The sequence below is a fragment of the Marmota marmota genome, unplaced genomic scaffold (assembly GCF_001458135.2).
Source record: "Marmota marmota marmota unplaced genomic scaffold, marMar, whole genome shotgun sequence".
Lineage (NCBI taxonomy): Eukaryota > Metazoa > Chordata > Mammalia > Rodentia > Sciuridae > Marmota > Marmota marmota.
In genome coordinates, this window is record NW_025999968.1 from 56,722,556 (window position 1) to 56,745,396 (window position 22,841).

The 22,841-nt window shown below is 43.1% G+C and overlaps 1 protein-coding gene across 4 annotated transcripts in view; it reads right to left on the bottom strand.

The window, feature by feature from the left end:
* Hlcs (holocarboxylase synthetase) overlaps nucleotides 1-22,596 on the bottom strand; it is a 186,713-nt gene extending 164,117 nt beyond the window's left edge. Inside the window, exon 1 of one of the 4 annotated variants that reach the window (XM_015478764.2) lies at nucleotides 22,573-22,596. The gene's annotated coding sequence lies outside the window, so the exon portion shown is untranslated. Of the gene's footprint in view, nucleotides 1-13,853; nucleotides 14,083-14,237; nucleotides 14,336-22,572 lie in introns of those variants that run through there. The other 3 variants (XM_015478762.2, XM_015478760.2, XM_015478758.2) reach the window with 3 other exon arrangements.
* Between the last annotated feature and the right edge of the window lie 245 nt (nucleotides 22,597-22,841).

Genomic DNA, 22,841 nt, shown 5'->3' on the forward strand with positions numbered 1-22,841 from the left:
ACCGCGAAGGGACACCGCGCGGGGCGAGCGAGGCCGCGGAGGCCTCTGGGGCGGGTACCTGAGTGCAGTGATGCAGGGAGAAGCCCCCACGTGGGAGGTGTGCAGGGTCGGGGAGGTCAGGACCGGGAGGGTGTCTGGGTAAAGAGACTGCAGCCGGAGGGGGTCTGGGAATTGGGGAGGGCTGGCCAGCGCAGAAGGTGGGGTGGAAAGGAGGCTGCTCCAACGAGGTGGGATGACAGGCTTCTGGGAGGCTGAAGCTGCACCCGCGGAAGGGATCCAGGAGGTGGTGGAGGCCATACCGTGGGTGGAGGGACAACGCAATGGAAGGGCCAGGTAGAGGCCCTGGAGGTTGGAGTAATAGAAAAGGGAGGTGTTCTGGGGAGGGGGAGTGTGATAGCTAGGATGGTTGGGGGGTTGTTATATTCCCAGTGGATGCTGGACCTTATGAAGCAAAGGCCAGTCTCCCTTAGGGATGGCGATAGATAAGGAAGGCGCTCAACACATATTTCTCACAAATAGCCAAAATTTGCTAATCAGTACCATACCAGGAATCAAAAGAGCTAACACAACCTCCACCCAATCCAGCTAGGGAAATGAGTGAGGCAGTTTTTATTAGATGATGTTAATCCTTCATGCATGCAAAAAGGGATACAGGGAAGATTACATGAACTGACATAATGTAATAATTTTCTCTTTTTAAAATAAGAGCAGGGAACAGAAGTTGAAGACCAGTCAGCACCAAAAAGGCTGTACAAGGTGCTCTTGCCACATGTGGGTCACCAATGTGTGACCAGCAGAAAGAGGAAATATCAGTTATGATTCACAGTGTTCTTGTCCCACGAGGAATCATAATTATTACTATTACTGACAGGTTTCTCCTGTGGAACCTCACTTCCTCAAAGGCAGTCTGTCACCAGTATCCTGGACACTTTTGAAGTACAGCAAAGATCTTGAGTTGTTTGCTATCTTGGCCCTAAGAAGGTGGCATAATGCAGTGAAAACAATTAGGTTCACCCACTCCTAAATCTTTACTTAACTAAGGGTGGGTTTTTAAAGTACCCTGACCATTTGTCCATCTACTTTAACACAGCAGTGTAGAATACCCACTCTCAGAACCCCAGACTTCTGGTCACATGATGTAGTAGTTCTCTCCATTGCACATAGCAATAATAGGTTTAAAAACAGAGTCTAGAAAGAAATAACTGGGCTTAAAAACAAAATAAGCACTGCTGTGGACCAGAAATAGAAGTCAGAGTGATGAGCAGAGGACTGAAGTATATCCTGCACCTCCCTATGGGACATCACTGGAGAAGGAAATGAATGAGTCCCTCAAGGAGGGACTCAGCCCCTTCATGATAACTCAGGCTGTAGGTCAGAAATTAGTGATTAAAAGGGGTTTACCAGACTTATAAATCCTAAATGTTTCACTTTCAGAAGCTTCCTTAAAGTTTGCTGGATTACAGTGGGAAAGAGGCACCTCCTCACCCTCCTAGAGATGGATAGGTCATCTACTCCTCCTGAATGTCACCAACATCCCCAGTCTTTCCAAGTACTTTAAGGGTCTTGCAACCTCAGCTTCCCACAGACTTATGGAAGCTACCCAGCTCTACCTGCAGATGTTTCAAGATGTCATGGTCTCAGAACATGGGAAAATAACATTTTGGAGTCAATCCTATATATCAATTCCAGGTTATAAGGAATGGGGACCATCATGGTTCAACGTGATTAAGAAGTGGGTGAGCCCCCTTTCTAACATGTGATTTGAAGAACACTAATTTTTTTCTTCTTCTTTATTTATTTATTTATTTATTTTATTAGGAATAGCACCTGGGTCACTTTACCACTGAAAAACACCCCCCAGCCCTTTATATTTTTTGAGATGAACTTGCTAAGTTGCTGAGGCAGACCTCAAACTTGACATCCTTCTGCCTCAGTCTCCCAAGTTGCCGGGATTCCAGGCATGCGCCACTGTACAAGGCTTGAAGAGCACTGATATTACTCACTCCTAGGGAAGCAATAGAGGAAGGAAGATACAGCAGGACAGTAAGAGAGGGTAAACCATCACACAGCAAGCTCCTCTGTTTAGGATCCCTACCTACAATGACTTTGGTTGATGTTTCAGAGGGTCAAGGTACAGTTTAGCTTCATCATCTTCAAAGGAGAAGGGAAAGGTGTAAAACTAAGACCTGGAGTGGATGTACCTGATCCTCATCCTACAGGCCCTTGGGACCCAAAGTGCAGCCCTTAGACCAGCACCACCTGGGAGCTCACTAGAAATGCAGACTCCTAGGCCTTATCAAACCCAAAATCAACATCTGCATTTTAACAAAATCCCCAGGTGACACAAACACAGTAAGTTGAGAAGCATTGTTAAAGTCCACCTCCATTATACCCTATCTAGACATTTCCAAACTGTTGTAAAAGAGAAGACTACAGACTCGGAGTTTAAAAGCAAGCCTTTGTGGTTTGTCAGAATACAAAAGTCATGGAAGCACACCTCAGTAACCCACCAGAATGACTGGCTTTCCTGGGAAGAGCTAGTTGGCCCTCAGGAAGGCATGCCCTGGAAATAATGATCCAGTATAAGGCAAAGTGCCAGCCAAAAGGATGTCACCACCAGAGGGAGCTGTCCAGCTGCCCCCACCTGCCCCCCCTCCCCCCAAGGAGATGCCAGTTCCTCCCCAAGAGACATTAATCAGTACCCATCTGAGCTTGGAAAGTACTCAGCACTCTCAACAAATGGCCAGAGTTGAGAAATTAAAATCCCAGTCCAGTAGGAAGTGCTAGGTAGTTGCTGAAATTTCAATATCTGTAACTGAATATTTCATTCTTAGCAGTTACAGTCTATAGATAAAAGAATCCATTGCTTCCATCACCATGATGGAGTGCTCAAACAGCTTAAAATGATATTCAGAGATCACAGGGGATCAGAATAACCATCTGTTTGAAAAAGCATCCTCCAAAACAAAATAATTTAACTAAGTAAGTAAACTGAAATCATGAGGCTTTTGTTAGCCAAAAAAAAAAAAAAAAGCTATACAACATGAAGAGTTTTTCTTTGAAATTTTTTCCAAATAGGAAAATTTTTTATTAAATGCCCCTTAAACTTCCATAAATGATCCCTTATAATTATATAATGAAGCTAAGAAATGTATTGATTAATTGTATTTTGTAACATTTTGGCTACTTTTCTAATGTTGTTTATTGCTCTTAGAAGTTTGATATTTATCCAAGCAAAGAACTCTTGAGTTCTATACTAGAGTTCTCTCTAGGTAACATGATGATAATAGTAAAGAGAAAGCAAGATGTGAATTAAAAAGATGATTTCACCCCATTTTGTATAACTATAATGCACTGATGAGAACATTAAAAATAAAAAGATGCTTTCACATAAAACCTTAAGATCCTACCTTTAGTATGCTATTCTTTCTTAATCATAGAGAAATCCAAAATAGTGATTACCTCCTTGATTTACCTTTAATTAAAGAAAAGACATCTCCTGGTGCAACCTCAAGGTATTGCTAACTGGGAGAATCATTTGAATTTATCCATTCTAAGTCTTGATAGAACAATATGTAACATGATATTTAATTGATAAGGGAATGTCACATGTTTTTAAAAGATGATCTTATAGGATCTTAAGTGTTACAGTATGTGTAACATTTGTTCAGAAAAAAATTAAGTAAAATTTAAAAGTTTTAAGACCAAAACAGGATTGAGTAAAAGCATATTTACCAGTAGTGTAAAGATATAAGAAATTAAATGGTAGGAGGCGGAATTGGCGTGTTTGGATAAAGATCACACATACGTGAATCTTATAATAACTACCTTAAGTGAAAATAGATGAACCGGATGGTGTTAAGATGAAACTTAGGATATTGTAGACAGAGCTGATTGATTTCAAAGTGAAGTGATGAGACAGATGATCCAGTATGGGGAGGGGGTGAAGAGTAGGGACTGGTTATTAAATTCTACCACTTCTAAGGACTTAAAACTACCAGCTATTAGAATTCCAGGATCCTCGAGATAAAAGCAAAATGGAACAGTAGAACCAGGCTGTCCATCACCTGAATATTTGAAAAGCCACACTGAACAAGAGATGAATTACTATGTTCCTCACTGAGATATTTTCTGTGTACCAAAGAAGCTAGGCAAAAAATATTGATCCCACCAGATGCAGTGGCACACGCCTGTAATCCCAGTGGCGTGGGAGGCTGAGACAGGAGGATCGCAAGTTCAAAGTCAGCCTCAGCAACTGTGAGGCACTAAGCAACTCAGTGAGACCCTGTCTTTAAATAAAATACAAAATAGGGCTGGGGATGTGGCTGTGTAGCCAAGTGCCCCTGAGTTCAATCCCTAGTATCAAATAAGTAAACAATTCTCTTTTCTAGCTCTGTCCATTGAGATGGCCTCAGAGCAACATTACTCCAAAGTGCACCCTGGTGCTCAGATCCTGCAATATCTCTAGTTTTTCCCATTAAAAGGAACTAGAGGGGCTGGAGTTGTGACTGAGGGGTAGAGTGCTGGCCTAGCACGTGTGAGGCACTGGGTTCGATCCTCAGCACCACATAAAAATAAAATAAAGCTATTGTGTCCACCTACAACTAAAAATTAAGTGTTTTTTTTTTTTAAAAAAGGAACTATATGGACTGGGGTTGTGGCTTAGTGGTGGAGCGCTTACCTTGCATATGTGACACACTGGGTTCTAAGATCGCATATAAACAAAATAAAGGTCCATCAACAACTAAAAAATATATATAATGTCTGTGTGTGTGTGTGTGTGTGTGTGTAAAGGAACTAGAGATTCTTGAAGAAGGGGATGATGATTTGGGTGTTTAGAAATAAATAAGGCAGGATATTATGTGAAGGAAAGCAGCAAAGGTTCAGGAAACAACCCCTAAGTGCTCCCCTACATAAAATTAGGCCAATTCAGTATCAAATTCAAATACATCAGATGTATGAAGAGCCATGAGTCCATGATGATCCTCAACAAAAGTTCAGATATTCTGAGAGAATGAAGGATAAAAGATGTTACTGTCAAGTCTTACTATTTGGTTATGTTTGTAGTACTGATGATTTATTGTATTAATGGACATTGGTAAATTGCAAATATGTCTCTTAGAAGGGAGTTTCTGACCCACCAGGACATCAATACAAAGACCTCATAAAGCTGTGATTCCAAGCAGAGAGAAATGCAGGAGATAGCCAAAATTTTAATCAGATCTGGTTTTAAGGCTCCTTAAAAGTTGGATGGTCCTAAAAATATGACATGGTACAAGATTTCATTAGGTCCAATGATCATAAAAATTAAATCCATTTGAGAACTCTTCAGCCTTTGTGGGAGCTGCAGGCTTCTGTGAACAAGCAGAAGGAAGTACAGCAGCTATGCACATCCCAGCCTTCACATTTCCCAGTTTCAGTTACCCACAGCCAGCTGCAAACCAAAACTATTAAATGGAAAATTCTAGATAATAAGCAATTCCTAACTTTAAAATTGTACATTATTCTGGGTAGCATGATGAAATCTCATGCATCCAGCTCCATCCCAAAAGGATGAATAAAATCATCCTTTTGTTCAGTGTATTCACACTGTATATGCTACCTGCCCATTAGACACTTTGCCATCTCAATTATTAGATCAGCTGTTGAAGTGTCACCATGCTTGTGTTCAGGTAACCCTTATTACTCCAAAGTACAGGAGTAGTGATGCTAGCAATCTGATTACAGAAAATTGTTATAATTGATCTGTTAAATTATTATTAATCTCCTGCTGTGCCTTATTTATAAGTTAAATTTTATCATAGGTATGTATGTATGGGGAAAAAAATCTGCAGTTTCAGGCATTCCTAGGGATCTTAGAATGAATTCCCTTTAGAAAACAAAGGACCACTATAATGTTATAACTTGATATAACTTCTAAGTGATCACACTCAAGATTACAGAGAGGTTTGTCTCATTAAAGACTCAGGAAAAAATTTTAAAATCTCTGATGGTAAATTATCTCAGTTACCAGGGAAAATAGTGTTTTCTTAAAGAGCTTTCACCTTCTAATCCAACAAGACTTTTAAAAAGGCTTGAAGAAATAAAACCATAAACTTACACTTATGGATTAATAAGGCATCTATGCATATCTGCTATCATATACACTTGAAATGTGATAGAAAATGCCACTCTTGTAGGAATAGCCTTTATCTCTTAATTTGAAATGGGGACTTTTAAATTGAAGTCATACTAATTTGATGAACAGTATTGAAACATTGAATGGTAGTTTTGCCATACTGAGAAATCAAATCTGCTAGATTTATAAGAATTGTATAATCAGGCAATTGAAATACCTAAAAAGGAAGTTTATGACTCGTGTCTGAAACCAGAAGCTCACTATGCACATCTCCCTCAAGGATCTCTTCTAATGGAAGTGAACAGTTGTAATCCATGAACATTCCAACCTACGTGTGAACGGTGTGTCCACCAAGGAGGGGAAAGAAATCCAGCCTTCCATTTAAGACAGTACTAGGTGGAAAAAGAATTCTCTACAAAATAAAGAGCCTAATATTTTCCTAGCAAACACTGTGACCCCTTTCAAATAGCCTTTTGAAGTCTCATAACCATGGGGCCACCTTCCCTTCCCCTCCTGGGCATCGGGACTTCTGTTCCCTGTTTACCCACCCCACAAGGCTCCTGCTTCCCTGCTGGTCACCAGGCTCCTGTGGGAGAGGGCAGCTTTGTCACGCTGCAGGCAGGGACCAAGAACAAGGGGATGTCGTCTACAAGACCTACCTCCCTCCTACAGTGCCATTCTTACTTTCAAGTCAGATGTGTGATTTATTTTCACAATAACCCCGGATACCAAAATAATAAGTACAAGTGGCATGGTGACTCCCAGCAACTCAGGAGACCGAGGCAGGGGCCTCACAAATTCAAGGCCAACCTGGGCAACTGGAGGAGACCCTGTCTCAAAATTTTTTAAAAATGGGGGCTGGCGTTGCGGCTCAGGGGTAGAGTGCTCGCCTAGCATGTGTGAGGCACTGGGTTCAATCCTCAGCACCACATAAAAATAAATAAAGGCATTGTGTCTATCGAGAGCTAAAAAACTTATTAAAAAACAAAAAGGTAGAGTTCCCCTGGGCTCAGTTTCCAGTAACAAAATAAAAATAAGTACAAGTCAAAACCCAAACACAGGCTGGGAGCAGTGGTACACGCCTGTAATCCCAGGGGCTCGGGAGGCTGAGGCAGGAGGATCACAAGTCCAAAGCCAGCCTCAGCAAAAGTGAGGTGCTAAGCAACTCAGGGAGACCCTATCTCTAAATAAAATACAAAATCGGGTTGGGGATGTGGATCAGTGGCCAAGTGCCCCTGCCTTTGAGCCCCAGTACCCCCCACCCTGCCAAAAAGACCCAGACACAGTAAAGAGGAACTGAAGGCAATCCAGGAAAGGGGTGGTCTCCAAAGCAACCTGAAGAAGAAAACAGACCATTTCCAAAGTCAGCTGTCAGAAGACAGCAAAACATGTTTTAAAGACCCAGGGGAATAGCAGCCTAGAGCTGTATGCCTGTCCAAAGTATTTTCATGTTGGGAACCCCCAAAAAAGATGTTTTTAGAAATAAATCTTAAAAGATAGTTAAAAGCACTATCTTTTAAAAGCACTTTAGAAGGAAGAAAAGTTAAAAAAAAAAAAAAAAGAAACAGATGGGGAAGAGAGTGAAGAAAGTACAGGAATTGGTTTTGGTTTGCTTTTTTATTTTGCTTATTATTTTTTTCAATGCTGGGATCAAACCTGGGACTCGTGCGTGTTGGGCAAACACTCTACCACTGAGCCACATCTCCAATCTGCTTTGCTCCTTATCTATTAGTTGAATTCATGCCCCTTACTTTTTAAAAAAATCTTATAGTTTAAAGAAATCTCTGTATGGAAAGCAAGTCTATAAAGTTTTCAGAATACAGAATATCTTTCTGACCTCAAAATAGAGAAGATAAGTCAATCAAGATGCCAAGAACATTAATTATAAAGGAAAAGGATGCTACATTAAATTTAAGAACCTCGCTGGGGCTGGGGCTCAGCAGTGGAGTGCTCGCCTAGCACGTGCGGGGTGCTGAGTTCAATCCTCAGCACCACATAAAAATAAAATAATGGTATTGTGTCCAACTACAACTAAAACAAAAAAAAAATTAAAAACTAAGAACTCCACTTACTGAAAGATACATTAAAAAAAAAGAAAGAAAGGCATGCTCTGCAATGAGAATAGGTATTTGTAACACAAGTAACCAAGAAAGGACAAATATCTAGAATACATGAGACAAAGTCAAAAAACATAAAGGGGAAGGAGTCTAGGATGAATAAGCGCTTCAAAAACAGTAAGCCCAGATGGCTGAAAACAGAGAGTACTCAGTCTCACAGCCACTACAAACTAAACCCCATGAGAACTGGGTCGTGGGGTTGGCAGAGCTCCCCTCCTTAAACCCCAGCATCGGGCTTCCGCCCCCAGGGCTTAAAGACCAGCCTTTTCCATTTACTTCCCTCCCCTTTCTGAGCCCTAGCTCTCCTGGCCATGGTATTTCCACCAGTCAACAGAAACTCGGATATTTAAACAAAGGGGTTTCGTATAGAGGAGACTGGCCTCAGGATGATGTGGGTGCTGAAACACCAGGCATGGGGCAGTGAGCAGCCCAGGGGACAGCAGACAGCCTACAGGAGCTGGGCCTTAGCTGGGTATCCACATGGAGATGCACATGGTGATGAATGTGGCAGAGGAGCCTGGGAGGGGCCAGAGCCACACTGAGGGCCCAGGGGTGCTGCTGAAACTCAGAGGATCCCCAAGAAAGAGAACTTGGATAGGGCCAGAGGTTGGAGTGTTATGGCTTGGATCTGAAATGTTCCCCGAAAGCTCATGTATTGAAAGCTTGGTCCTCAGTGAAGGAGTGTTCAGAGATGGGCCCCTGGGAGATGACTGAGCCGTGAGGGCACTGGCGCATCACGGGCCACGGCGAGGTGGTGAATCTGTAGGAGGCCGGCTGAGTTGGAGAACACAGGTCCTTCGGGGTGTGCCATGAAGGTCATGCTTGTGTCTCTCTCTGCTTCTTGACCCCTGTGAGACGGCAGCTTTGCTTCACCACACCCTTCCCCGTGGGGTTCGGCCTCACCACGGGCCCAGAGACAACAAAGCCAGCTGACCATGGACTGAAGCCTTTGAAACCATGAGCCCAAATACACCTTCCCTCCTTTGTCACAGGGATGGAGAGCTGACTTACACATGGGCAGAGTCACTCATGTTCCAGTTCAAGGAAGTCAGAGAGACAGACTGAGAGTGGTATCTCCACAGCAGCAGGAACACACCAAGAGCCTTTTTCTCCCACAGATGACCTCTTTATCCTGTATTGTCATCTCTGTTCATGACCAAGGAACCATCACAGGGACCCAGAACTTAGTTGTTCTGGCGCCAGGACCTTCCCTTGCCCCACATCTTTGTTTCTGCAGCAGCTGACGGGACCCCTCTCCAGTGCCTGCTCCCATGGGAACCAGCATGGTGGCCTCCTGACTGATCCGCACTGCTCTTCAGCACACTCTAGTTTGACTTTGGAAAGTGCAGCTCTGATCCCACTGGACCCTTTCTCAAGGGACCCTCTTTTCTTTATACTGCAGTGCCTGTCCCTCCCACGGGGACCTTTAGGGGCTCTTGCCTGGCATTCAGGACATTCCACTGTACCCACATAGCCTGACCTCCCCTTCATCCACTGGCTCCCATTCCACTCATGAGGCCCCATGCTAATCACTGTGGACATTCCGCCCTCTGTGACCTTGTGCTATGAATCGGATGTGCTTTGCCCCCAAAGAGGCTTGGTCCTAATGTGGTGGTAATATGAGGTGGTGGCACCTTTAAGAGGTAGGGCTTAGAGGAAGGTGGTTAGGTCATTGTGCTGCTCAAAGGGCATTAATGTAGCTCTCACAGAGCCCAGGTCAGTTCTCATAAGAGTGGGTTCTTGTAAAATTAGGTTAATACATGTGCCTGCCCCCTTCTGCACACAGCTGCTTCTCCTGCTTTCCCCTCCTGCCATGTGATACAGCCACAGGTGTCCTCATCTGGGGCCAAACAAGTTGCCCAATCTTGGACTTTTAGTCTCCAAAACTGTGAGCTTAATAAACCTCTTTTCTTTATACTAATTATTCAACCTCTGGTTATTTTGTTATAAGAACATAAAACAGACTATGCCATGCAAGGTAGCTATTATTGTCCCCATCTTGTAGAGGAGGACACTGAATTTTAAAAGCAGTTGAGTAACCTGCTCTAAGTCCCATAACTTGATAGGGAGGCTGAGGTTTGAATTTGGGTTTTTCTGGCTCCAAAGTCCTTCACTGAATAAACAAAACAACTGAGAGCGCAGAATGAGTATACACAATAATAATAAATAGAAGCAGGACTCAAAGCAGGGCTATCGTGGTGGCACATGCCTGTAATCCCAGCAACTCGGAGGCTAAGGTAGGAGGATCGCAAGTTCAAAGCCAGCCTCGGCAATTTAGTGAGGCCCTCAGCAGTTTAGTGAGACCTTGTCTCTAACAAAATTTTAAAAAATAAAAAAGGACAAGGGATGTGGCTCAGTGATTGAATGCCCCTAGGCTCAATCCCTGGTACCAAAAAGAAAAGAAATAGGACTCAAGATCCAAGAGTGGCAAAAAGTTCAGGTGCACCATGGCCAGCGCTGAGGATACTCTTTTGTATCCAGATCAGATGGGTGACTGTGACGGTGCCTAACTTGCACACACCAAAAAGCTGCAGATGAGAAGTATAAAATGCCAGGGAAAATAATACCCTGAAAATGCCCTGCACCCTGCAAGTCAGAAAAGATGTGGGATGCACTTTCTGTGTAGTAGCTGAATGTCGGTGATGCATCACCGTTTTAAAGGAACTTTAAGTAGAGCAAAATTCAAAGTTAAAAAGTAAAGTCTCTAAATGTGATGTGGTGTCCTGGATTGCATATTGGACCAGAAAAAAAAAAGACTATTAGCAGGGAAACTGGTGAAATCTTAAGTCAGCAGTTTAGTTAAGTATTGCCCCAATGTTCATGTGTTCTTTTTAATAAATCTATGGTTGCATAAGATGTTAACATTGGAGGAATCTGAGTGAAGGGTATAAGGAACTCTCTGTACTATTTTTGCAACTCTATTTTAAGCCTAAAGTTATTTTAAAATAAAAAAGTATAAAAAATAAGAGAATGACCTTCTACTTAATTTCATTAGCACTCCTCTTTTTCTCTTTGTTCCTAAATGGTCATGTGGTCCTGAAGTAAACGTTTCATCCCTCTGGGTCCCAGTTTCTCAACTATGGGAAAAAAAGAAAAAAAAAAGGAGGGCCACAAACTGGATTGCCAAGCTCCAAGGAATATCCTGGGTTTTCTAATACACTTAACAGCGTGATTCAATTTCCAAAAGTGTGATTTGAGGTGGCCTCTTAGTGCCTTCGCATTCTGATATTTAGCACTGTGCCTATACAAAGTAGGTGCTCAGTACAGGCTGTTGGAATAAACTGGCTCATGCCGCCATTGGTTCATTAAGATAGAACAGGTCTCTCTTTTACTCAGTTGGCCACTAGAGAGCAAAGTGCTCAGAAAGTTTTCTCCATTGAAAGCAACTTATCTTCATTCAGCAGAGAGGAGGGTCCTCTACATCCCAGACAAGTAAAAATCAGCTCCTGGCAGGAGAGGGTTGTCACTACCTGCCAGCCCCAGACAGGATCTCCAGGTGGGTGATTAATACCATATGCATCCAGATGGCCCACAGTGACCATCTCCCAAGTCCTCAGCACCTTCCAAAGTCTAAGCCACCTCAATAGATGAGAGCTTGAACGGCAGATTGTGACCCTGCTCCCAGTGCATCGTTATCTTCCTAAGGATCCTGTCCCATTTCTTGAACAAATTTCACTTTAAAGGGTTTGGGAGGAGCAGATTTAGGAGGACAAATGAATGAATGTGGAAATTGACTAAAACATTTATAAGCAATATGAAAAAAAGCATTAGCCTGTGCATCCTTCCAGGCAGCCCAAGACTCAGCCTGTGTGAGCTGCAATTTGTACAGTGAAGCAATAGAGGCCATGGTTAGGCATCCTGAATTTAGAGGTTGCTTCTGACCCACCAACATATACATGAACACATTTGGTAGCCCTGAGACTGTAGGCATGTGCCCCTGAAATACGGGAATTGGGGCTGCTAATGAGACAGGTTCACAAGACTGAGTATAACAACCCACTCAGTCAGTCACCGGAAGGGAACAGGAGGGCAAGCTGTCTTCAGTTCGTCCTCATAAATATTTTTTGTAAACATATTAGTACTGTACCTCTTTTGAACAGAGCAGGAAACTCAGGCTCTGATAGTCTATACAAAGCAGGTGGAGGTCTCATTCCCAGAAGTTGCATACCTGTCTCAGGCATGGAAAAGCCTGCCTGCCTGAAAATTGTCCTCCTGAGGTCAATCACAGTGCCTACCATTTGAACTTCTGTGGGTTGCATCATTTTATCTTCCAAATGAGTGAGAGGTGAACTGAAGTTGGCTTCAAGTACTGACATGCTGCTTTTGTGATCACATGAACTTAAGAGTAGGGCCTCAGACTGTAGGAGGAAGGGCAGAGGTTTCTGATACAAACTGCAGCTTGATAACCACTGTGTGGGGTCTTGATGGAGCATTCTGACCCCAAAGACTTGCTGGGGAGGGGATAAGGGGGAAAGTGTAGGGATTGAGGGTCAAGGCCTAAAATAAAGCCCTCAAGGCCCCTGGGAGTGTGTGTGTGTGTCACCAGGCAAAGCACAGAGGAAGATTAATAGATACTGTGAGACACCTAGTGCAGATGCACCCTCATCTGTGACTGAGAGAGTGGTGAGAAGGAATGGATGAGTCACATAATCACTGAATTTCCTTTTTTCCCTCAGCCAGCCTGAACATTTTCTTTGAGACTTCCATACTTAGGGAGAGCCAATCACTGCTTAAAAAGGGGGAAATCGTACCTATTATAAGCCTTTCATACTGGACATGTCATGGGACTGGAAGGACACGTTTGGTGGAAAGACTGATGGGAGGACAGGAGCACTGATAATCCCTCCACATTCCCCTGCCATCAGAACATAAATTCACTGAATTTATCTTTCTACAGAGGCACCCAGTATGAAGTCTCCTCTATAGGTTCAGGGAATCTGCATGCCCCTCCCTTGATGTCCCTTGCTTTCCATGTCAACTTGAGATGCTAAAGAGTTTGTGCAGGGCTGGGGATGTGGCTCAAGCGGTAGCACGCTCGCCTGGCATGCGAGTGGCCCATGTTCCATCCTCAGCACCACATACAAACAAAGATGTTGTGTCTGCCGAAAACTAAAAAAATAAAATATTAAAAAAGTTCTCTCTCTCTCTCTCTCTCTCTCTTTAAAAAAAAAAAAAAAGTTTGTGCAAACTCCACTTTTTAGCCCAAATTCATTGGAAGTGGCTTATAATAAAATAACAGTAGGAAAAAGCAATCCATCCCCACGGGGCTGTCACCTGTTTATAAAATGGCAGGTGGCAGCGGAGGAGGCCTGTGAGCCCAGACAGAACTTGGGAAAGGGCCCTTAAAAAAAGCGGCCCGCTCCCGAAGCCAACAGAGGATGATGCAGCTGAATTGGAACTTGCGTTAGGCAGCCCTTTCCTCACGATTTCAGCCCGGAGGATGCGGGCATCCAGCCCCCAAACAGCATATCGAATAGAAACCAGCAAAGTCACAAGAGCCCTGCGGCCAAGAAACTATCCCTGTCTATAAATAACTGTCCCTAGGGCGATACACAGCAGGAGCAAAGGCAGGACACCCGAGCCTGGCGAGCCGGCGGGTTCCTGCAGAGCCCACTAACCTGCGTGTCCCCGTGGGCGCCCCCGCCCCGGCGCCTGCCACCACGGGTTCCTGGGAATGGCCGGCGCTGCACGCACCTGCAGGGCCCAGCCCCGGGGGCCGCTGTTCCTCGTGGGGTCGGCGGCCCGCTTCGGCAGGCTCTGGCCCACAGCGCAGCGGTGCCGAAACGCACGCGAAGGGGGCGAGCGCAAGGACAGCGCAGTTGGCAGCAGAGGCGCGGAGGCGGCACGAACCGTGGGAAAGGGCCGGATCGGGATCCCCCTCCGCGCAGCCCTAAACTCTGACCACGCCCCAGCCCGGCTGGGCAGTGCGGTGGCCACCAGGGCCACGAGGGCCAGGACTTCTGGCTCCTCCGGCGCGCGCGCCGCCCGCTGCCCTCACTTACCTATCCTTCAGGCTGGCCTTAAAAGTCAAAATACCTCCTCCCCAGGCAGGCCTGGCCTGGGCTAGCGGGGCCGCGTCCACGTCCCCTGCCCCGCCTCCCCACTTTGAAATTCCGTGTTTGCACCAGTGGCTCCGCGGTCCCCAGGCACTGGCACCCTTCCCGGCAGGACATGGGTCTGCTTCCCCGCACACAAAGCATTTGGCAGGAGGCTTTGAATGAATGAGCGAGCAAGTGAGGGCACAGAAACGGCCAGCGGGCTCTCCTGGGGCATGTCTGGTGAAGGTGCCCAAAGGGGGCCGGGATTCTTTCCCCGGTTTACTCTGCCTTCCTTAGACGGAAGCATGACTCTTACTCTGTCACATCTCCTTCTGCCCCTAAGGATGGGGTCTTGATTCCCACCCCAGAACTCAACCCTTCACTTTCAGCACAGAGATTTCACTTGAGGACTTGAGTGTCCCCTTCAGTTCCAGGAATTCTAGTGAGAATTCTTTCTTCTGTGGTGGGACACAGACTGACTCCTGATGTGGCTTAGAAAACTCCCCCAAAGGAGGAAGAAAGAAAGAAGTTGGGAAAGGAATCATGTCAGACTCTCAGGAAAGCGTTTATGGATGGTCTACACATGACCCCATGTCCTCACGAAAATCTCCATGAGACATTCTGTCACCACTGTGGTCCCTGGTAAACAGGAAAGCTGAAAGAAACTCGGGGGTGATCAGAATCAGCGTCCTCAATTACATGATTTTTTTTTTTAAAGAGAGAGAGAGAGAGAGAGAGAGAATTTTAATATTTATTTTTTAGTTTTCGGCGGACACAACATCTTTGTTTGTATGTGGTGCTGAGGATCGAACCCGGGCCGCACGCACAGGTCTACCTGTGAACTATATCCCTAGCTCCTGGGATCTCTCTTTAAAAGATCAGGTTTTCTTCTTTTTTAATTACTGAAAGAATTGGGGTTTTTTAAATCGTTTTTCTGGTTATGTGCATTTCTTCTATGAATTAATATGGATTTTGGTATTAGCATTTTTCATTTTGATTTGCACAGGTTCTTTCTATATTAAAGATATCTTTATATTGCCATATATGTGGCATACTTTTATTGTGGTTTATCATTAGCTTTTTTATTTTATTCATGATGATTAGATATACCACTTTAAATTTTGATTAAGTCAAACCTCTCAATTTTTTTCTTTCATGAATTTTTCCATTGATTTCTTTTAAAAAGTCCTCTCCCATGGAATCAAATTAAAAAGCTTCTTCACAGCAAAAGAAACAATCAAGAGCGTGACGAGAGAGCCTAAAGAATGGGATAAAATCTTTGCCACCAGCACATCAGATAGAGCATCAATCTCCAGGATATATAAAGAACTCAAAAAACTTAACACCAAAAAAGAAAAAAATAACCAATCAATAAATGACAAAGGAACTGAACAAGCTCTTCACAGAAAAAGAAATATAATCGGTCAACAAATATACGAAAAAATGTTCAACATCCTCTAGCAATTAGAGAAATGCAAATTAAAACTACACTGATATTCACTCCAGTCAGAATGGCAATTATCAAGAGTAAAAGTTAACAATAGATATTGGCGAGGATGTGGGGAAAGGGGTACACTCATACATTGCTGGTGTGACTGCAAACTGGTGTAACCACTATGGAAAGCAGTATGGAGATTCCTCAGAAAACTTGGAATGTAACCACCAGTTGACCCAGTTATCCCCAAAAGACTAAAAATCATCATACTACAGTGATGCAGCCACAACAATATTTATAGCAGCTCAATTCACAAAAGCTAAACTATGGAGCCACCTGGTGCCCTTCAACAGACAATGGATAAAGAAAATATAGTTTATATACACAATGGAATATTACTTAGCCATAAAAGGAATGACTTTTGCCAATAAATGGATGAAGCAGGAGACTAACATGCTAAGTGAAATAAGCCAGTCCCACAAAACCAAAGGCCAAATGTTCTCTCTGATATGCAGTTGCTAACACAGAGTAAGGGGGAGAGGGAAGAATAGCAGTTCAGTGGATTAGACAAAAGGAATGAAAGGAAGGTGGGAATGGAAATAGGAAAGATAGTAGAATGAATCAGACATAACTTTCCTATGTTCATACATTACTACACCACCAAGTGAAATTCCACATTATGTACAACCACAAGACTGGGATTCTAATCAGAATAAGATGTACTCCGTGTCTGTATAATATGTGAAAGTACATCCTACTGTCATGTATATCCAAAAAGAACAAAATTTTTAAAAGTCCTCTCCCATTTCTTGAACTATAAATATTCACTAGTATTTATAATTTTAAATGGTTACATTTCAGACTAGATGACCATCTTGAAGGCCTCTTTTTAAATTTTTTTTTTTTACTTGTTGATGGACCTTTATTTTATTTATATGCAGTACTGACAATTGAACTGAGTCAGCCTCATATTCGCTAGGCAAGTGCTTCACCACTGAGCCAAAACTCCAGCTGCTTGAAGGCCTCTTATAATCCTATAATTTCATGATTTTTCTGATTTTCTCTACATTGTGATTTACTAATGCAATATACACAAACAGTAGATGCCTTGGAGAAATGGGGTTACCAATGTTTTTTTTTTAATGTAATATATTACTTAATACATCCTATAGAACTTCACTAACCTAGATGATAGGGTACAAAGTCTGAAAACAAAATGAATACCACATACCTACCCCAATTTAAGAAGAATATTATCAGTGGCTCTCTACTTCTTTTTTAATCACAGTCCTCTGACTGGGATTTTACATTTATCATCCTCTTGCTTTAAAAAAATAACGCTTGGGCTGAGGTTGTAGCTCAGTGGCAGAGCGCTTGCCTAGCACGTGTGAGGCACTGAGTTGGATCCTCAGGCACAAAAAAATAAGCAAATAAAATAAACGTATTGTGTCCACGTACAGCTAAAAAATATATTTAAAAAAAATAGGGTTGGGATTGTGGCTCAATGGTAGAGCGCTCACCTAGCATGTGCGAGGCCCTGAGTTTGATCCTCTGCACCACATAAAAATAAATATATTGTGTCCAACTACAATTAAAAAAAATAAACACTTAAAAAAATAACCCTTAAGAGGCTGGGGTTGTAGCTCAGTGGTAGAGTGCCTACCTAGCACAGGAGAGGTACTGGTTCAATCCTCAGCACCACATAAATAAATAAATAAAATAAAGGCATTGTATCTGTATACAACTAAAAATATTTTTTAAAAAAATAACTCTTAAATGAAAATGAATGTATCCAGTAAATGTTGTCAAGGATGCGGGACTTTTGCCTTATAAAAATAATATTATCCAAATAAGTAACTTCCGAGCCTTTTATTCTTTCCCCTCGATGTTTCTACGATCCGAACACATGGTTGTGCATAGCTGCAGTTGATTCACTTTCACTGCTATATCATATTTTATGTCGACTTCATACTTGTCATTCCCAGTTTGCTTTGACAAATAGTGCTGCTCTGGACATCCATTTAATTGTCCCCTGGAGCCAAAAGCAAGCATTTCTCTAGTTGCATACCTACAAGAGGAAAGACTGTCAAACACTGGCCAAGCTAATGTTTAGTATTATAAGATAATGCTAAACTGTTTTCCCAAAGTAGCTATACCAATTTACACTCCCATTGAAGTGGCACCCCCTTTCTCTACAGAAAAGCCCTCTTCACCATGGCTGATTTTAGGACTGTCAGCAAAAGAGTCTCTGAGAAAGAGTCTAATGTAGATAAACTTCTTATTTTCATGTTGCCCTGTTTACTTGGCCACTGGCCGGGAAGATACCAGCACTCCAGGTGCTGGACATCCCCTTACTAGTTTTCACAAACGTATCTAGTACAGTACTTTGAAGAAATGTGCAAACAAGGCCTCTGGCCTTGAGCTGGGCTTCACAGAGATGTCTACATTTTTAAGATAAGTTACTAATGGGCTCCATGGTAACAGCTGGCAGGGGGAGGAAGGAGAGGGGAGAAGAAGCTCTCCCCTTCTCAGGTGTTGTCCTTGAAGAGTTAACTTGCCCAAAACAGTGAAAGAAAAAGCTGCTTTTATGTGAACTTCTGCAGACTGTGAACTTCTGAGCCCCTCCCCTTACACGCGGGGTATAAAATTCTGAAACTCCCTGAACTCAGGGTTCAGGGGGATTGATTGATTACAGCAAAAGCTGTGCCCTCTGAACCTGGCTGCAGCCAAATAAAACTGTTTCCTGCTATCTTCGGTGCCCTGCCTCGTTTGTCCCTACAACACCATAACTAGTGATTTGTATTTCTTTTCAACTCAGTATATTTTAGGTCAAATCCCTTTTCTTCTAGATTGTAGACTTATGCTGATTTTCACTCTTCTCAATAGCCCAAGAGAATTATGAGGTCCTTGAACACAAACTGCACATTGTGGTTCTTAGGGAAATCTCTGGGAGGCTGGCCGTAAGCCCGCTCATTAGTAACACCCTATTACCCAAACTCTAAGATGAGGTCCAGGTGACTTGCTGAGGACTCCTGGGTCCAAGGACAATGGCAGGGGCGTTGCTAATCTGAAAAGTCTGATGCATGTGGTATCTTCCTAGTAACACAAGAACCCTCGACACAAAGCTCCAGCAGCTGCCTTCAGAATCCACTACTATTTGTAGCTCTGCCCTCACCACCCATGATTAGAACCTTTAATTTAAATCAGCCAGACACCATAAAACTAAAGACCATAAAAACATTTAACACACTTTGATTTGCTATTGGTCATTCTGGGATTTACCCAAAAAAAATGATAACAAAAGAAAGAAATTATGTTTGTAAAGCTATTCATAGCAATGCTGTTTATAAGAGTGATTTTTTTTTAATTGGAAACTTTTAAATGTTGAATAACAGAGAACGTATAAAGAAAATTGTGGCATATCCACTCTGGGGATATGTTGTTGTTTCTTTCCAGAATCATTTGAGATTAAGCTGCAGAAATCATGGCCCTTCACATCTAAGTACTCCAGGGTAAGAACAAGAACATTTCTCTTACTTAACCACATTGCAATGATTGAAGTCAGAAATTTTAAACTGATCCAATGCTAACATCTACCATATAGCCCATATTCACTTTTTGCCAACTACAAATATTTCCCCAGTAATATCCAATATGGTTTGAATGTGTCCCCAAAAGTCCTTTTGTTGGAACCTTAATTCCCAATCCTGCAGTGCAAGGAGGTGGAACCTAATGGGAGGTGGGATCTAATGTTTAGGTCAAGAGGGCTCCACCTTCATGAATGGATTAAGGCCATTCTCTTGGGAGTGGTTTGGTTGCTTTGTATAAGGCAGACTCTCCCTCCTTCTCACCATGTGTTGCCCTCTAACATGTTCTTACAGAGCACAAAGGCCCTTACCAGACCAGACAGGACTTCCCAGCCTCCAGAAAAATTAGCTATATAATTTTCTCTCTCTCTCTCTCTCTCTCTCTCTCTCTCTAATCAGGGATTGAATCCTGGGTGCTTTACCACCGAGCTACATCCCCAACCCTTTTCATTTTTTGTTTTGAGACGGGGTCACACCAAGTTGCCCACACTGGCCTTGAACTTGTGATCCTCCTGCCTTAGCTTCTAGAGTCACTGGGATTACAGGAGTGCACCACCCGCCTGGCTATAAACTCTTTTTTATATATTTCCCAGTCTATAGTTTTCTGTTGTAGCATCAGAAAACAGACTAATATACCCTTCCTAGCAATATTTTTTCCAGTTCAAGGACACAAATGCCATTTAGTTGTCATGTCTCTTTATTTCCCTTTAATCTAGTCTTTCATGACCTTGACATTAAGTCAGAGCCAGTATTTGATGGCTGGTCCCTCAATATGAGTTTGCCTGATGCCTTCTCATAATCTAAGGCAGGTGATGCATTCTTGGCATGATGTCAGTTCATCCCTTACTGGTGAGGCTGACCTTCATGACATGGTCCAGGTGGTACCTACTAGATTTATTCACTATAAAGTTTCCTTTTTTGCCTTTGTAAGTAATACATAATTTGTGGAGTGATACTTTGAGATTGTAATATTTTATTCCCCAGTAAGATTTTTCATCCATCAGGCTTAGTGTCCATTATCTATTGCCACCTGAATCCGTGATTACCATGATATTTGCAATATGGCAACTTTTCTAACTACTTTCCTTTAGCATTTGCTTGTTGGCAGCATTTATTCTACTGTAAAGAATAGCTGTCCCTACTACCTATATTTATTTGTTTGTAAGTTTATTTGCTTTTTAGTATCACTCTGGACTCATGGATTTTTTTTATTCATTGTGATCATTCATTATTGTCATTTATCATTTTGATGTTCCAGTCGTTCCAGGTTTGGCAACTGGAAGCCCTTGTGTCCTTCTGATCTATCTCCATCATTCTTTGAGCATCTCCTTGTTTTTTGGCACAAGCTATTCCTGGCTCATCTTTCACTCTCCCTGACTGAGCCATCTCTCCAGGGACCTCTGCTTCTTTTAATGGACAGTAGCATTTAGAAACCAAGACTGGGCACGAGGAATGCTCATTGCTATTCATGTGGCCTGTTCCCAGGCTCTTTGAGGGACCTATCTAAGAAATGGATTCTTAAAACAAAAAGCCTCTCATTCCAATCCACAAAACTCTTCCTTGCCTTCCCTCACTCCATATGAGTTTCCCTTTATCCCACAGTGAGAATCTTGGCTCCCAACAATATATTTACTGATTTGCTTAAACCTACAACTCAGAAAAAAAAAATACTTTCAGAATTGCTACACCATGTCACTACCAACTAAGTGAATTTCAATACTGCTTTGTATTTGTGTTAGCCTGTTTACACACAGAAGGTTTACAGCCAAAGAGAGCTCTTCAGAGTTATTTGGATTTACTTTTCTGTGGTTTATTTACTATGCAGATTATTTCATTTATGTTTGTGTTCAATTTTAAGGGTTTCCCCCCCTCATCTTTGTTGATTTAACTTTAAAGTATTGAAATATTCACATTTCTAAAAGTCAAAACTACCCCAAAAAAAGCATTTTTGGAGAAACATCATTTCCTCCTAAATTTCCACCACATTTCCACCAACCCAGTAATCTGACCAATTCTTCCTGGTTTACTTTTCCTTTTTTAAAAAATAAAATAAAATAAAATGATAGTTGAATATTTTACTAATTCCCCCTTTTTTACACAAAAATAATACAATATAGAACCGGGGTTATGGCTCAGTGATAGAGCGCTTGCCTAGCATGTGTGAGGCACTGGACCACATAAAAAAATACACAAATAAAATAAAGGTATTGTGTCCATCTACAACTAAAAAAGCATTTTTTTAAAATAACACAATATAGTATTCTTGTATTTAGCTTTTTTTAACTTATCAGTATGTCTAGAAATCGCTCCATATCCTTTCAAGAAATCTCCCTCTCTTTCACAACCGCATAGTACTGCATTGTGTGGATGCACTGGAGTTTAATGAATCAATTTCCTGTGTTTTAGCATTGAGATTGTTCCCAAGATTTTAACACTGCAAATGATGCTGCAATGAATAACCTTGTACATATATACACGATCATTGGTGTAGGTGTTTCTTCAGGGCAAACTCTCAGGGTAAGCTGGGCAAATGGTAAATGCTTAGATGGTAGACATTGCCAAATTCCCGTGCTGCCCGAGTTGTGCCATCTTGCATTCCCACCAGCAATGCAAGAGAGAGCCTGCCTCCCCACAGCCTCTTGCTACTTCTGCCTTTTTGCAAATTAAATATATTAGAAGTGATATTTCAGGGTACTGTGCAATTTCTCTCTTGTCAGGAGAGAAACTGTTCATCTTTTCATTTAACACCCAGTCTTATGGCATTTTTGTACAGATGGTCCGTTCATGTCTTTTTGACTACTTTTAAATTGGATTTTGGATCTCTGTCATTTACATACTGGGAATATTAACACTTTATCTGTGATATATGTTGCAAAAAATCTTTTCGCAGTTTGTCTTTTTTTTTTCCGTTTCGCTACAGTTTCTGTCTTTTCCACGTTATCACAGAGGGCGGGGCCCTCGAAGAAGGCCCTGGGGCCGCGCCCCGCGTGCGCACTGACCAGCCGGCGCAGCAAAGGGGGGACGGAGGGGAGGAGCGCGAGCAGCGACCCGCAGCCGCGCTGCCTCGAGGTTCCAGCTGCAGTTCTACCGGAAGCCCCGCCCCTTCCAGGCGAGTGGCGTGGTCACCAGGCCGTCCTCGCTGCAGTACTGCGGCCCTGACTGACTGAGGGCGCGGTCCGCCTACTGCGACAGCCCTGCTGGGCCACCCGAGCCCCGCTCGGGCCCAGCCCCGCGGCGATGCCCCACACCCGCCCTGTCTCGCGACGCGCCAACCTACTTCTGAGCTCGAGGTGGTGCCGTTTCCTCCGCTGGTGGACGCGGGCGACTCCCTCCGCGCTGCGCCCTCTAGCGTCCAGCGGCGTCAGCCAGCGGGAAGGCGGCTCAGCGCGGGGCTGCGCTACCCACCTCCAGCCCTTGCTGCGGCCCTTGCTCGTAGGGGACACGGACAGCTCGGCCTCGACCTCTCAGGGCAAATATGGGGGAAGTGCCTTGGAATTTCAGCGTCCTCTCTCCCTCACTGCCCCTTTTCACACTCCTTGCATCCCT